The 15,185-nt window shown below is 40.3% G+C and overlaps 1 long non-coding RNA gene across 1 annotated transcript; it reads right to left on the bottom strand.

Moving 5' to 3' along the window:
* Positions 1-4,224: 4,224 nt before the first annotated feature.
* On the bottom strand, positions 4,225-14,295 carry LOC140625749 (uncharacterized). The gene is made up of 3 exons (XR_012025078.1): positions 13,909-14,295; positions 11,379-11,477; positions 4,225-4,408 (listed from the first exon to the last, which is right to left on the bottom strand). It is a non-coding gene; the product is annotated as an uncharacterized lncRNA (long non-coding RNA).
* Between the last annotated feature and the right edge of the window lie 890 nt (positions 14,296-15,185).

Raw genomic sequence — 15,185 nt, 5'->3', positions numbered from 1 at the left:
ATTCTTTCTGTCAAATTCATGCTCTTTCCCAAATAGTCTTTACCTTGCATCTGTCTGGTTTATTTTTCAGAGAGGATAACTAGACAATTTTCCCTTTATATCAATTTCTGTCTGGTCTTCAAAGTTTAGATAGATGAGAACGCAGAAGATAATCACACCTAGAAATTATAAGCTATGGGAACATGTAAAATTATAATTATTTATTGAAGAAAAGATAATTAACTGACAGATGCCTTGCCCTAATTATAACACTCTGTCAATTACTTGGCCCGATTTATCAAGATCTCCAACTTCTCCTGATCATTTTCCTTCTCAAATTAGTAGGTGTGGGGGTGTTTTTGTACTCCCTTCATTAGACTAATGCGCTTCTCTTCCTTGGAAGTTCAGAAATGATAGTTGAGGTTTGTTCCACTGCATAACACCTCTCCAGGCACTTTCCCATGTAAGAGAAAGGCTTGAGACATCTCTCGAGATTATCCACATTTGCATACAGCCAGATTGTCCTGTATTTGCCTTAATTATGTTGAGCTTTAAAAATACTAAATGAAGATCATATCTAATTTTTCAAAATAAAGACTGCAGAGAAAGAAGAGATTTGTGTTAGAGCAAAGACTCACTTTGGACGAGACCTACTGAAGAGCAAAAAATGAGAAGTCCCCCCGACGTTGACTTTTAGGTCTTGCAGGATGGGATAAAAGAATCCATGATTGCTTATCTTTAAATTTGTCTGTAATAAAAAGTAAATGATTTTTCAAGTTCCTTTCAAACTTCAGGGATGATGACACTGGCTTTGTGTGAAGCCTGCCAAGGACACAGAAGAGACGTGGTAGTGATTTATATATTTGTTTGCATTTTATATCATGCCACAGCCTGGAGAGAGGAGAGCTAGTTCTGTCTTGAATTATGACTTCAAGAGAGCGTTGAGTTGTGGGTTGGTGAAATCACACCTGGAATACCACAGTCAAGTTGGGGCATCACAGCCCCAGAAAGCAGGCAGTAGATGAGTTGGAGGGAGTTCAGAGGCAAGCAACGAGAGTGATAAAGGTATTGAAGACATAACTTACGTGGCAAGACTGATGCACCAGACTATCTATCCATAAGTACAGCTTGCCAGAGGGATGACTAAGGTGACGACATGATAATACATGAAACAACGTAAACAACCAAGCAGCAGGAAGACGGCTGCGGTGGGAGCCGCTCATAACTTCACACAGATGAATAATTAATATGTTCAAGGGCGAGAAAGGAAGGGTTAGTCTCAATATCAGGAAACTGTGCTCACAAAGGGCTTAATGAAACTGAATTTTTTTTTACCAAAATTACTTGATTGTTCTTAGATTGTGTGATATGCTAGGAAAGGAAGGGTAACAAAACAAAACAAAATAGAGCCCTGGGGAGGGGCGAGGAAACCCTCTGTTAGTATGCCTTCCTGGGACAGAGTCTTCGGGGGGAATCTGCCCGTAAAACAGAGCTAACCAGGATTATTCCTTGTAACTGTGATGCTATTGCCAAATCCTCCATGAACTACTCGGGGCAGAGTACATAAAAACATCTGACATTTTTATAGAACCCTTTCTTACAGGTATATAAAATAGTTGACATAAACATTTGAAGAAATGTAAGGAACTCAAGTGTCATAATACATCATTCTTTTTAGTATTGCTCGTTCCATAAAAATTGTTTGAATTTCATTGTGGATGGGACCATCTACAAGTTCTCATTTCATTAGGAAAGTTTACAGATTATTGGGCAGCCCGGGTGGCCCAGCGGTTAAGTGCCGCCTTCAGCCCAGGACGTGATCCTGGGGTCCTGGGATCGAGTCCCACATCGGGCTCCCTGCAGGGAGCCTGCTTCTCCCTCTGCCTGTGTCTCTGCCTCTCTCTGTGTCTCTCATGAATAAATAAATACAATTTTTAAAAGAGAAAAGTGTACAGATTATGTTTCTAAGTCGCTCACCTTTTCTTTAAATAAGTGTGATGTTAAAAAACATACTTTAACCAGATTTTTTTTTTTGTCTTTTTCTCTCCTCCAGATACCCTTGTAAACCTGTGGTCATGGGGCACCTGGGTGGCTCAGCCAGTTAAGTGTCTGACTCTTGATTCGGCTCAGGTCATGGTCTCAAGGTCCTGGGATCAAGCCCTGGGTCAGGCTCAGCTCTGCACAGAGTTTGGCTTGAAGATTCTCCCCCTCTGCCCCTCCCCCTGCTGTCTTTCTCTAAAATAAATAAATGAAATCTTTTGTAAAGGACTGTCTTAGGCTACACATGCTGCATGGTCTCTGTCATGACTTGTCAACTCTGTGGTGGCAGGAGACTTCTGCAATAGACAATGTGTAAGTGAACGGGCGTGGCTGTGTTCCAATGCAATTTTATTTATGGCCCAAATTTGAGCTTCATATCCTTTTCATGGGTCTATAAAATATTGCTCTTTTGATTTCTTCCAACCATTTGAAAACACTTTTTATTGTTGGTGGTAGGGTCGTTTTGTTGTTGTTGTTGTTTGTTTGTTTGTTTTTTAATTTAATTTGTTTATTTTTTTAAGATTTTATTTATTTATTTATGAGAGAGGCAGAGACACAGGCAGAGGGAGAAGCAGGCTCCCTGCAGGGAGCCCGATGTGGGACTCGATCCCAGGACCCCAGGATCACAACATGAGCTGAAGGCAGACACCCTAACTGCTGAGCCACCCTGGGATCCCTGTTTTTGCTTTTTTTTTTTTTTAGTTCAAGAGTGGTACAGAAATGGACAGTGAGCTACACTTTCTAATCTCGGCAAATGTATGAGTAGTGTTTCCCATTCTATTTTCTTTTTTTTTTTTTTCATGGTCACATGACTAACAACTTATTTATTTATTTTTTAACTCTTCTTTTTTTTTAATTTATTTTTTATTGGTGTTCAATTTACTAACATACAGAATAACCCCCAGTGCCCGTCACCCATTCACTCCCACCCCCCTCACACCGGTGAGAATGGGGCAAATTAACAAGGCAGGAAACAACAAATGTTGGAGAGGATGCGGAGAAAAGGGAACCCTCTTGCACTGTTGGTGGGAATGTGAACTGGTGCAGCCACTCTGGAAAACTGTGTGGAGGTTCCTCAAAGAGTTAAAAATAGACCTACCCCATTCTATTTTCTATCGCATTATTTATTATACAGCTAAGCAGTTGCTTTAATTCTAAAGTTGACATAATAAGATCTCCGAATGAAGGGGAAGTTAGGAAGAAAAAGTCCTTCGGCCACAAATGGACTGACAGATGTTTATGAAAAGCAATGGTGATGACTCTGATGCTGACAAGAAAAATATATCATTGTTATACGGGGCTACCCTGGGGCCTCTGTAAATTACCGACTACTTTTACTTCACAGTAATAGGTAGTTTCTCCCAAAAAGAAAGAACAAGGACATAACAAATGAAAATGTTCTCTACCTACTCCATGCTTTTCTTTTTTCAGGTTTCCCCAAAAGAAAAACCAAATTTCTCCTTCTGTGCTGCAGAGAGAGGCATAGGAAATACAGCCGCTTCTGCAGCCACCAACACGTCCTTTCTGAGCATTTAAGCCACTCAGACACCCTCTCGGAGGGTTAGGTGATCAGTTGACAGGCCGGTAGGCAATTCCTTCTACTTCTGAGTTACCAGAATGTAGAGGAAATGTCACTAAGATACGAACAGTCAAGCGAATCACAGCAAAATCACCATTAGGATTAATTAGGTCTTCCTATAGAACCGAACAGCCATCAAAATAAGCCCTGTACAAATGAGCCACAATCTCAAAAAGCACTCAGAGCTCAGATCGTCCTCTCAACAGAATTAATTCTTGAAAATGGACCTTTGGCTCACGTGGTGTCTGAGGTAGGGCACCATGTACCTTACTTTGTCAAGTAGAGAAAAGACCACTTTGGTCTCTGATGCTGTGAATTCACTGGAATAGGAAAGGTACACACATGGACGCGTGTATATGTTTGCCACTAAATAGAGATTATTTTCCCTTTTGGCATCATATAGTTGAGTAAAAATAACTTGGGATTTCACCACTGCAAATTTTACTCAGATTTATGGGAGTAGTTTTATGTTTTTCAATGTCTTTTAATAGGTTTATGGCATCAAAGATGGCAACGTTTAATAAAGTCAATAAATAATTGCATTATAATTTTGAATGCGTACATGGCTAAAAGGTAGCAAATTCACCCCTGGTGGGAGAAAATATTTTAGAGCACATGCATAAAAGAAAAGAGAAAAAGAAAAGCACCCACATTTTAACAGTTATTAGGCCAGTTGAATTATTACCAGTTTCTAAATCACATGGAGCAATAAGAATTTATAATAAAAGACTATTGCCTCTGCAAAAAAGGCGTGCAGATCTTGATCACTGCCTGTAGCTTAACAGCATATTCCATACCACTCCAGACAGTCTGTAATAAAATGAGAAAATATTGTTGATTGTGGAGAAAATGCATATTAATTTTGATACATTAGTATGTGTAGTGAAATAAAATTTGATTAGTTCCCAGATCTCTAGGGGAAAAATAAGTGGAAAAGACGTGAACATGAAGGCTACTGAAATTGAAGAACAAATGGGATTGCGACACGAACTGTGATGGATCAAAACAGTGACACCATGAGAAGGTGTCCCAGAAAGTGGGGATCGGGAAAGAACGAAATGCACAAATCTAGAAGATCGAGCAATATGAATCTTCGTATCTCCTGTGACACTTCCAGGTGATCAGGGCCAGGACCCTTAAGTTTAAGGTGAAGTTTATTTTCAGAAGGAAGCTTAGACTCATGGACTCAAAAGCCTGCATTCAAACCCAAGCTCTGCTGTGCACCGGCTGTGTGTCCTTGGGCAAGTTGCTGGAGCTCTCTGTGCCTTAGTTTCTCCATCTGTAAATGAGAACAGTACCTCCTTCATACAGTTATAATGCGGATTTCTTGAGTTAGTATCATACGATTCTTAGACCAGTACCTGATTGAGAGTAAAGCTGAAGAGGTGTTTGACAGTGAAATAGAAGCTGATCTTTCTTGACCCTTTCCAGCATCTTCTCTGTTTGATAGCGATGGCCCTGTCATGTTCACAGCAGCCCTTATGCCCACACTGAGTCCTTCTTCAGGCAACCCCTGCCCCCGCCTGTCCCCCCTCCCCCGTCTCATTCACTAACTCCTCCCCTTTCCTGTGGTCACACCTTGCTTTCCCCACATCAGCTTGCGCCACCTGATACGCTACTAACAATAACTAACATTTTCGACGTGTTAGCTGTGCTCTAGTCCTAACGCCAAGTTCTTCTCATAAAGCATCTCATTTCATTAAATTTAAATCGGAGGAAAGGGGGTAAGGACACTTCATCAGCTTAGGGTCAAAGAAAATGATGCTTAGAAAGGTAGGTAAATACCACAGGGCCTGGGAGGCGGACACCTGCCCGCACGCAGGGAGGCCCACAGGGTCCCAATAAAGAGACTGAAGGACCAGGGTTAGCAGCCCCCGTCCCCCTGCAGGGCCACGCTCCCTCCACCCTCCACCACAGGTCAGACCGGGCCACTGTGGACACTCTCACTGTCCTAGGTCTGCATCTGCAATTTAACAAAGACCTCTGCAAACAATAAATAGGTAAATAAAGAAATCTTAGATAAATGCAAATAAAAATTTTAAAATGAATTAATTAGTTTAACATAATGCCAACAAAGGCTTCTGGTGATCACAGCTAACCTCTAGACTTCACTTCCTCACAAACGAATGGCAAAGTGTCCAGGGAGACAAGGGAATTCCACGCAGGGCTCCAATCCTCTGTGCACCGACTCTCCTCACCTACCCTGAGGAGCTCATCCTTTGACTATCACAGACCTGGGATAAATCTGTGATGGGGCCGGAGCCACAGGGGTGTTTCCTTCCTTCTTAGTGGAGGCAAGACCTTCTTCTTTTTTTTTTTTTTTTTTGGCAAGACCTTCTTTTGCCCTAAATTGCAAAGTAATGCAGCTTGTTTGCTCTGCATGGAACTTGATGCCAAGCAGAAGGGTGCACATGCCTCTGTGTGCGCTAGGACCAGGGGAGGGGGGGTGGGGGGTGGGTGAGGGACTCACTCTAATGAGAAGACGGAAGGTTGTTTGTTTTGTTTTATTTTTTAAGATTTTATGTATTTATTTGTGAGAGACAAGGAGAAAGAGGCAGAGACACAGGCATAGGGAGAAGCAGGCTCCATGCAGGGAGCCAGATGTGGGACTTGATCCCGGGACCCCGGATCATGACCTGAGCTGAAGGCAGACGCTCAACTACTGAGCCTCCAGGCATGCAGAAGACTGAGGGTTTTAAAAGAAGTAGTGCATGGTCTCTAACTCCCCCTGCCTCCGTCCCACTCCCATCCTCACCCTTGGAATCTATGCCCTTGGTAGATAAACACTGATCTATCACGTTCCCCCCTCCCTTCACAGTTAACTGTGGATTTCTTATTGAATATCTCCCTGATGATGGTTTAGCTTTACTAGATGAAAATAGAACCCCTCCTTACTTATGGAGCGTTCTCCGTGATTTAATCACCCTTCACAAGGAGAAAAAATAAATAAATGTCCCTCTTTGGAGGTAGGGAAGTTGCTAGCTGCTGAGAGGAAGAGGCAATCACAGTAGCAAAGATGGATGAGTGAATAAACTCAGGAAGTCAAGTGAGTGACAGTCCACACTCTTCATGTGTGACCATTTCTCCAATCTTCACATTTTCAGGTTTTGAAGTACCTCAACTCTTCCCAATGTCACCGTGTGCTATAAAAGCCTACAGCTCATAAATTCCATTTAAATTTGGAAATGACTTCTCAGGCATGAGCCTTAAGATGGACAAAGTCAAAAAAAAAAAAAAAATCAAGGAAATGCATATGACTCTCGTCCTCCCCGACCAAGATGCTGCCCTGCAGAGGCCACTCGGTACCAGCCACCATATACAAATGGGCCCCGCTGACCCAGTTTTATTTTTCTGCATTACTAATCATTCATTTGCCTGTAATTCATCATAGTGCATTTAATTTTAAAATTAATTCCCTAGCTAATTTAAAGATTTATGACCAAGTCTTTGTCTCAAAAGCTGACTACGTTATGGGGAAAAAAAAAAACACCTCAAATTGAAAAATAATTAATCTGAGGTTTGAAATCGTCTTCACATTGAGTTTGGATGAGTGCATTATCAGTCCAATAAACTGGGTCTCATTTTCAAATAAATTAGAAGAAAAGAAAAGATAGGCAATCATATTACATTTCCAGCAGGTCAGATTCTCAAGAGGCCAAACATGTCTTTAATTCTGGAAGAAAAATCACCTGTACCAAGAAGGAACCTGAAGAGAGGAACGACCATGATTTAAATGTCTCCGGCGTATCATTATGTGCCGTCTCTGGGGAAGGTGGAGTCAACCACATTTTATGAGGAGATGAGGAAGTCGAGGCACAGAGCCATGATGTCAGCTGCCCCAGGACACACCTGGAGGGGCCCATGATCCCTCCTTCTCATACCCATTGCCTGGCCCCACCGCATGCTCTTGGGCCCATTTTGGGGGGATCCAAGAACAGGTTAAGCTCCTTCTGACTTAGGGACTTGTTGCCCTGTTCTCTCCTCTTACCAGTCTCCTCTTGACTGCTTCTCCTACTCCGGGCTCAGCTTCGATCCCCGGAGGCTTCTATGACTACTCCCTGTGAAAATAGAGCTCCCTCCTATCTGTTCTCAGCATGCTGTCTGTTTGCCTCACAGCAGTTGACTTTTGAAAAAAAAATATGGATTTGCTTACATGTTTCCTGCCTTCCTCCTTCATTCACTCACTAGAATGAAAACTTCAAAAGGGCAGGACACTTGCTTCCTTTCAATAAACCCCATTGTTCAGACAGCATCTGGTGTGATACCCAATACATGAAAGGCTCCTGGTAAGTATTTTTTCAGTTGGATAAAGGGAAAGAAGAAAGAGAAGGAGGAAAGGTCAGAGCGGTGGACGGGAAGAAGGGACTCGGCCCAAATTCTGTGTGACTGTGGGGTGTTGGATTTGTAAAGCTCTGTGCCCTGGGTGGGAGAGCAGCTGGGATCATTTGTAGCCTGTAGGAGAGAGGAGTGAGAGATGTGTGATTTCACCAAGGGTGTAGACCATCAGCAAGGGCCACAGCGCGATGTCTGGGATTTGCTGTCTTGCAGGCCAAGCCTGAAGAGTGGCCTGGGTGCCGCGGACCCCCATTGCTCATACGTGGCCCTCTCTACCCAACAGCCTCTTTGCCTTGCTGAGGAGGTCCTCAAGCTCCACCTTTGTGCTACCTCCTCCCCTTGAATGGTCTTCTTTATTTCCTTTCATTCTCTTTTCTCTTTATTGCTGAGTTTTTAAGATGTTGGTATTTACCAACATCCTATTTAAATTATATCAAATGTAGTATTATTTTAGTCTACCGTGCTTTATTATTCTCTATATATTCTACTAGGTATTCTTCTTCTTCTTTTTTTTTTTCTAGATTTTATTTATTTATTCATGAGAGTCACAGAGAGAGGCAGAGACACGGGCAGAGGGAGAAGCAGGGTCTATGTAGGGAGCCCAATGCGGGATCCGAACCCAGGACTCTGGGATCATGACCTGAGCCGAAGGCAGATGCTCAACCACCCAGGTGTCCCCTACTTGGTATTTTTCTTTTTTTTCAACTTGGTATTTTTCTAATGAAAATATTTATATTTTGCTTCTTTTATAATATATATAAAATATATTTATATTTTACATTTTGCTTCTTCAGATAATTGTTTGTATGAGTCAGCTCAGGCTGCCATAACAAAATTACCATAGATGAGGTGGTTTAAACAATAGAAATTTATTTCAGACACAGTTCTGGAGACTGAGAGTCTGTGATCAAACAGCCAGAATGGTTAGGGACTAGTGAGAGCTCCCTTCCTGCTTGCAGATAACCAGCTTCTCACTCTGTCTTCATGGCAGAGAGAGAGACAGACAGACAGACTCATATAAATTCCCTTTAAAATTCAAAAACGTACAACCACTTACTTTCATTTTTATGCCACTACAAATATATAAATATCACCCAGTTTCCTTCTCTCCCTTCACCTCTCATCTCCTTTCTCCAGGAGTTATATAATTATTTATCAAGTACCAGTTGGTTTTATAGGCTTATTATCAGAGGGGACTCAGGCCACTTTTCTAAGGCTCTTCAGATATTTGAAGATCAGAATGCTCACATATCAAGTGAGAAAAGCATTTCTTTGATGCCTTTCCAGGTCATTCTCTGTAGCCACCACTGTGTTTGAACAATGGAAGTGTGAGAAGAGGGGAGGAAAGTAACTTAGCAAGATAAATACTCTGGCCTCTAACACTGTGCCTCTCACCATGAAAATATTTTTAAAAATTTTAAGTATTGCATGTTTGAAAAAAGCAATAGTTGTGCCCCAATACAGCATCCACCTATAGATTATAATGTTAACCAAACAATTCATGAGTGATCCAAAGTTTTCTGACTATTCAATATAAAGTGAGATTCTTTTTAAGTTAAAAACAACAAATTCAGACAAAGTGTCTTGTATTCAGTAAGTACACAACATAAATGTGGAGTTGATTAGATATTATTTTAAGTCATTTCAATGACCAAATATCAGCAACCAGAGAAGTCATATAATTCATCTCGCCAAAAAAAAAATACAGCCTCATTAATAATGGCTAAAAGCATAAACCATTAATTCCATGGGGTATTGAATTTATGAAGAGGTACAGATTCTGTAAGGGTAGAGAACATATCTTGCTGTGTTTTATTTTTGTCTCACTTTGTTTCATCATTAAGTATTTTGATAAACATAACAATAGAAATAGTTAAACCTAATTTTTTAATAAACAACTAACAAAATAAAGCATCTTATTAATTATTAATGTATAGTGCCAGCATTTTAACATTACAAATAAAAATGGGTTTTATTTTTTTTTCTTTCAAACACACAACTGGATTAAAAAGTAAAAATTCAATTCGACTGGGATTTGGGGGCAATGCCGTTTAAATAAACATCTGGATTTTCTTTTAACTAAATGCATTAGTTGCTTTTAAACCACATATAATGAAGAGATCTAAACAATTTTTAAGAATATAGGAAACAGGAGGGCTTATATTAAGATGATTAGAAAGAAATGAGACCCATTTTTCTTGTGTGTTCTATAAGCTTACTCTGAAAGCAATTTAAAAACAGAGATTTTTTTTAAAAAATATCTTTAGCATCCATGGAACATACGCACGTCAGGGTTCAAATTTCAGCCTCCAGCCAAAAATTGCCCCATGAGCTCAGGAAACCAACTTGAACTCACTAAAGCTTCAGTTTTCTTATCTATAAGATAATAATGGCATCTCCCACATAGATTTGGGAAGATTTAAAAAGACAAGAGATATAGAGAGTTTGGGCATGTATAGGCAATATCATACGTGCACGGTACCATCTAGCTGCTACCATGGTTACTGTCTTTATCATTATCATGGCCTAGCATTCTACTGGGCTTGTTAAAAATTAAGTATTTTTACTTGATATCACGAAACTTCCGATCTTATCTTCTTAATAGTATGATGGTACTTTGTTATGGGCTTTAGACAGGTGAGCAGACTATTTGGACAGCCACAAGGAAATCTTGACTGCTACTCCTATGTGCAAATAGAAAGTATATGGGCAACAGGGGGAAAACCTTGATGAGATGTGTTAATAATTTTATATCGAATTAGTAAAAGTTGCCACATTGTAAACATTCACAGTAGTGAATTGATGTGGTGTCTGCAAATATTTTTATGCTCAGCATCTTGACTTTCCTTTTCTATTTGCAAAGGAGGAAAGACTAAAAGAATAAATGGTACAACTGGCTTGTTTCCGATGGGGCACATTAAGCTCTCAAGAAGAGCCTGCAAGAGGCCTTTGAATCCTTACTCAGTTGTGCTGGTTTATAAATCCTTAGAGATTAGTCGCTCATTGACAACTAAGCCTGGGAAATGTCTTGCATTTGGTACCAGTTCCTGTTAATAAATGTTAAAATACTTATCTATAAAATTCGGTGCTGATTAGCCACAAATCCTGAGCAAACTAAAATCCAATTCTAAGAACAGCTTTCAAGTTTGGGAGGTTGTCTGTCTGTTTCACGAAAACACAAGGAAAAGCATTAATTGTAAAGCACATTTAAATATAAAGACTCCGCGGAGCATTCAGTGCTTCCTTATTGCATTTTCAGTAGGAAAAAAAAATAGGTCTTTCATGAAAAACAATCTCCAACTACTCCATTCTACTCAGAATTCATAATTATGCTTAATCTGCAGCTCCCTTTGGCTCGCTTACAGGTCCTGTTGGCAGGTAGTGAATGTAAAGTCATTTTAATGGGGGATCCTCTGGGAATGGAGCAAAAGTTTTGAGCATTTACCATTTCACAGTGGAGTATGGCCAGCTGTTGGACATCCCAGGCTCAGGCCTGCAGATCCCCTGAAGCAGCCATCTGCATGGTCAGCTTCAGATCAGCAACCTAGAAAGGAAGAGGCTGCCTCTGAGCCAAAGGTGGCTCCAGGCTGAGAGCGGAGGCAGCTATGGGATGGGATGGGGCACCAGCTACAAAACCAGTCAGGAAAGCCCTCCCGTGAGGGGGCGAGGCCCAATGTGGGGCCGCCCATGTCTGCTTGCCTATTAGCCAAGGGCAGCCCCAAGGGGAGTGTGCTCAAGAGAGTGAGGCCCTGGGAGATAGGAGATGCTTGTCTCCATCAAAGGGCCCATTCAAAGCTGCACTGTCTCCATCACCAGCCCCGGAGCTGCCAAACCGGCTCCAGTTACTATCCTATCTGAATACCTTAAAGGTATGGTTATTTACAGAGGAACCAGACAGTCTGAGAGCAAAAATGAAAGCATTTCTAATTATGTGTGCGTTAGGTATTGACATTTCGTTGTTTGTACATATGTGTATTTTATTTTATATTTAAAATAAATTTGAAAATAAAATAAAGTAAAATAAAATAGAATAGAATAAAATAAAATAAATTTGAAGGAGACTTAATGTTACTAATTCCAAAGAAAATGTTGTGTCTTTATCATAACCGTTCACTTATTTATTCATCTACTCACTCACGTAAACAAATATTCTCGAGTGTTTTAATTTAAAATCACCTGTTCTTCTTCTTCTCCTTCTCCTTCTTTTTAAATAAAGCTGCTATCCAAGAGGAGTTTCTTTAGCTTTGTTTTGAAGACAAAAACAAAAACAAAAACCATTCATCCTAGAGCTGTCAGCATTTTACAAAGTTACACTCCACATTGCACTTTTATCTTGTTTTTGGGGAAAAGATTTTTAGGAACAAAATGTATTATATTTCACTCTTCAATTCTATTATATATATTTTATTATATATATAAACTCCTATATATGTGTGCATATATGCATACATGTACATTTATTCGTTAATAAAATTATTTATTAAGCATCCATGATGTATTGGGGTGTGGACTAAATGCTGGGTAAGGAAAGAGAAATAGAACACAGCCAGACCTCCTGAAATTCTCCTGGTAGATGGGATAATAAGCATGTCAACAAGGAGTTCAGTGCTGGAAATGCTAAAGGCTCCAATAGTAGTGTGCATTAGTCATAACAATAACTCAAAAGAAAAATGACCATTTGCACCAGGGAAGGTCTTAGATAGAATAAGATTCTATAGAATATATTTTTTGTATATTTTTTATTGGAGTTCGATTTGCCACCATATAGTAAAACACCCAGTGCTCATCCCGTCAAGTGCCCCCCACCCAGTGTCCGTCACCCAGTCACCCTATCCCCCCGCCCACCTCCCCTTCTACTACCCCTTGTTCATTTCCAAGAATTAAGAGTCTCTCATGTTCCATCACCCTCTCTGATATTTCCCACCCATTTTTTTCTCCTTCCCCCTATAGATCCCACTGTTGTGCTTTAATTTTAATCAAAGTTAGTATGTTTCTGAATTTGTATTTACCATCTCTATTTTATTTTGAGCAAGCCCCATTATTAATTCATGATTGATAAGACTCACAGGGTATTAAATGGTCAATAATCCCACTCCAATTCAGAGCCACAGAGCTCTAGATTGTTCCACTGGGAAGGCCAGAGAGCACGACTCCAATTTGTATGTTTCTACATGGAAAACCTGAGGACCTCACAGCAAGAGGGAAGATGTCTAGGATCATTTGCTTGGATCCTTAGGCACCTTCAGATTCTAGAGAGACCCAAACCGTTCAATATTCAATTAAAAAAAAGAAGAAGAAAACCCCAGATTGAGAGAGCTTGTTTTAAATCATCCCCCAGGAAACTTATAAAAAAACAAGTTGAAAGGAGAGCATAAATGAACATTTTTTCATTACAGGAAACATGTATTAAATATTCTTAGGACCTAGCATTTTTTCATAATAATAGCTGCCTAGAGGATATATCTCCCACCATACATACACACACATACACACACACACACACACACATACACACACACACTGCTGAACAACTAACTCCAATCAATGGCAGTAAAATCTACTTGAGTACCTTCTTAGGTGGTGGCTATTAACCTGTCTTTGGGGCCCTTGTTTGTTTATTCCTTCATCCACAAACATATACTGAATACCAGTATAGGGCCAGGCACTATGTTTGTGCCTCAAGTTCACAGTTAAATGGAAGATTCACAAGTAATTTGCTTTGAACAAAGTATAATATGAAATAGAAAAAGTTATAGCAATAAATGTATGAATAATGTATATCAGTTTTACTTAATAATAACAGAGCTATTGAATAAAATAAGAATCTCACAGGCCACACTGATATAAACAAATAAAGGAAAAAGGAAAGCCAATAAATAAAAAGTGATTCACTTTGGGTGAGACAGAGAAAAGTTAGCAAATGAGTAATCAATGCCCAAGATCAAGAGCAAAAAAGTGTGGTACATGGGACCCACCTGGATTCAGGTGTTCCTGCATTTGCTCAAGACCAGTTCAGAAAGTGCAAGATGGTCTTCAGTAGCTGCTACTTCATTCTACTGCTCCAATGTTTTTATTCTACTCCAACAAGTCTGAATGGAGTTCTTTACTGTGGGGTATCAGAAATCAAAGAACAACTGAGTAGAGTCTAAACAGTTTAGACAGTTTTATGCAGGTGTCCAAAAACCTGTATCATAAACAGAGGTGCTATCATCTAATCTCCACCACTGTTTAGTGAAATATTCTTAGTGAAGATCTGCTCTGCTCTTCTCTCCATGACCTACTAGTCAAAAGGCTTCAGGCTGCGTCATGTTTTTTTTCTTTCCTGAAGTATCCTTTCTTTGAGGTGCACGTTTACCTTCCAGGCTAAGACTTATCTCTCTCAGTAATGTTGCTAGGATCCTATTGCTATGGGAACCCCTCAACATTTCCACTACATACAGCCTAGAAGGTCTTCACTCACTGCAGCTTCTTTCTGCTACTGCTGATTCCCTGAGGATCCATCCTGTTCTGTACCTGGTTTGCCCCACATTCCTACACTCACTTTGTAACATTGCTGAATTACAAGGACTGTTCTTTAGATGGTCAGCAAAACCGCATCTTGTCTTATTATCTGTTGTTCTTTGCTTTGGGTCTCCTGAAAAACCAGTGCTGGAATTTATGTTTCTCCATGACACCGAGGACCCCATCACTCTTTGCTTCTCCTTTGTGGTGCTATCATTTTCCTTTTCCTATCTGCTTCCCACTTCTTGGCCCTCTCAGAGGGTACTTTTCCTTACCAGTCAAGATAGTACTCAAAGTTTTTGTAGCAATGACTAAAATACATACAATATTATATATACAGTATCATTTGTTCATAACAACACTGATGCAAACCTGTGAGGCCTTCTAATTTCATCTATTGTCATGCTCCCTCTCACCTAACACAGTTGAGCTACACTGGCTTTCTTTCTGACCAGACAGACATACCTGCTTTTGCATCTTTTATTGCTTGCTCTATCTTCCCCACCCTGCCACCTCCCTCCCTCCCATTCCCAGATATCTGAATGACTCCCTAATTCTTATCTTTAGGATCTTAACTAGAAAGGTAAAAGCTACTATTTTTGCAGTGCTGGGTCAGGGAATGTAAAAGGCAAGCCTGTAAAACCTTATGGAGCCAGAAAGTAAGGAAGCATTCAAATGATGGGCACATCTCCAAAGGACATGAAGGAGCTCCCACTTGCCAAATCTGGGACATTCAAGTCATCAAAATAAA

This window comes from Canis lupus, chromosome 36 (genome assembly GCF_048164855.1).
Source record: "Canis lupus baileyi chromosome 36, mCanLup2.hap1, whole genome shotgun sequence".
NCBI classification, from domain to species: Eukaryota; Metazoa; Chordata; class Mammalia; order Carnivora; family Canidae; genus Canis; species Canis lupus.
The sequence above is the reverse complement of the archived record's forward strand: the minus strand, read 5'-3'. Positions and strand labels throughout refer to the sequence as shown.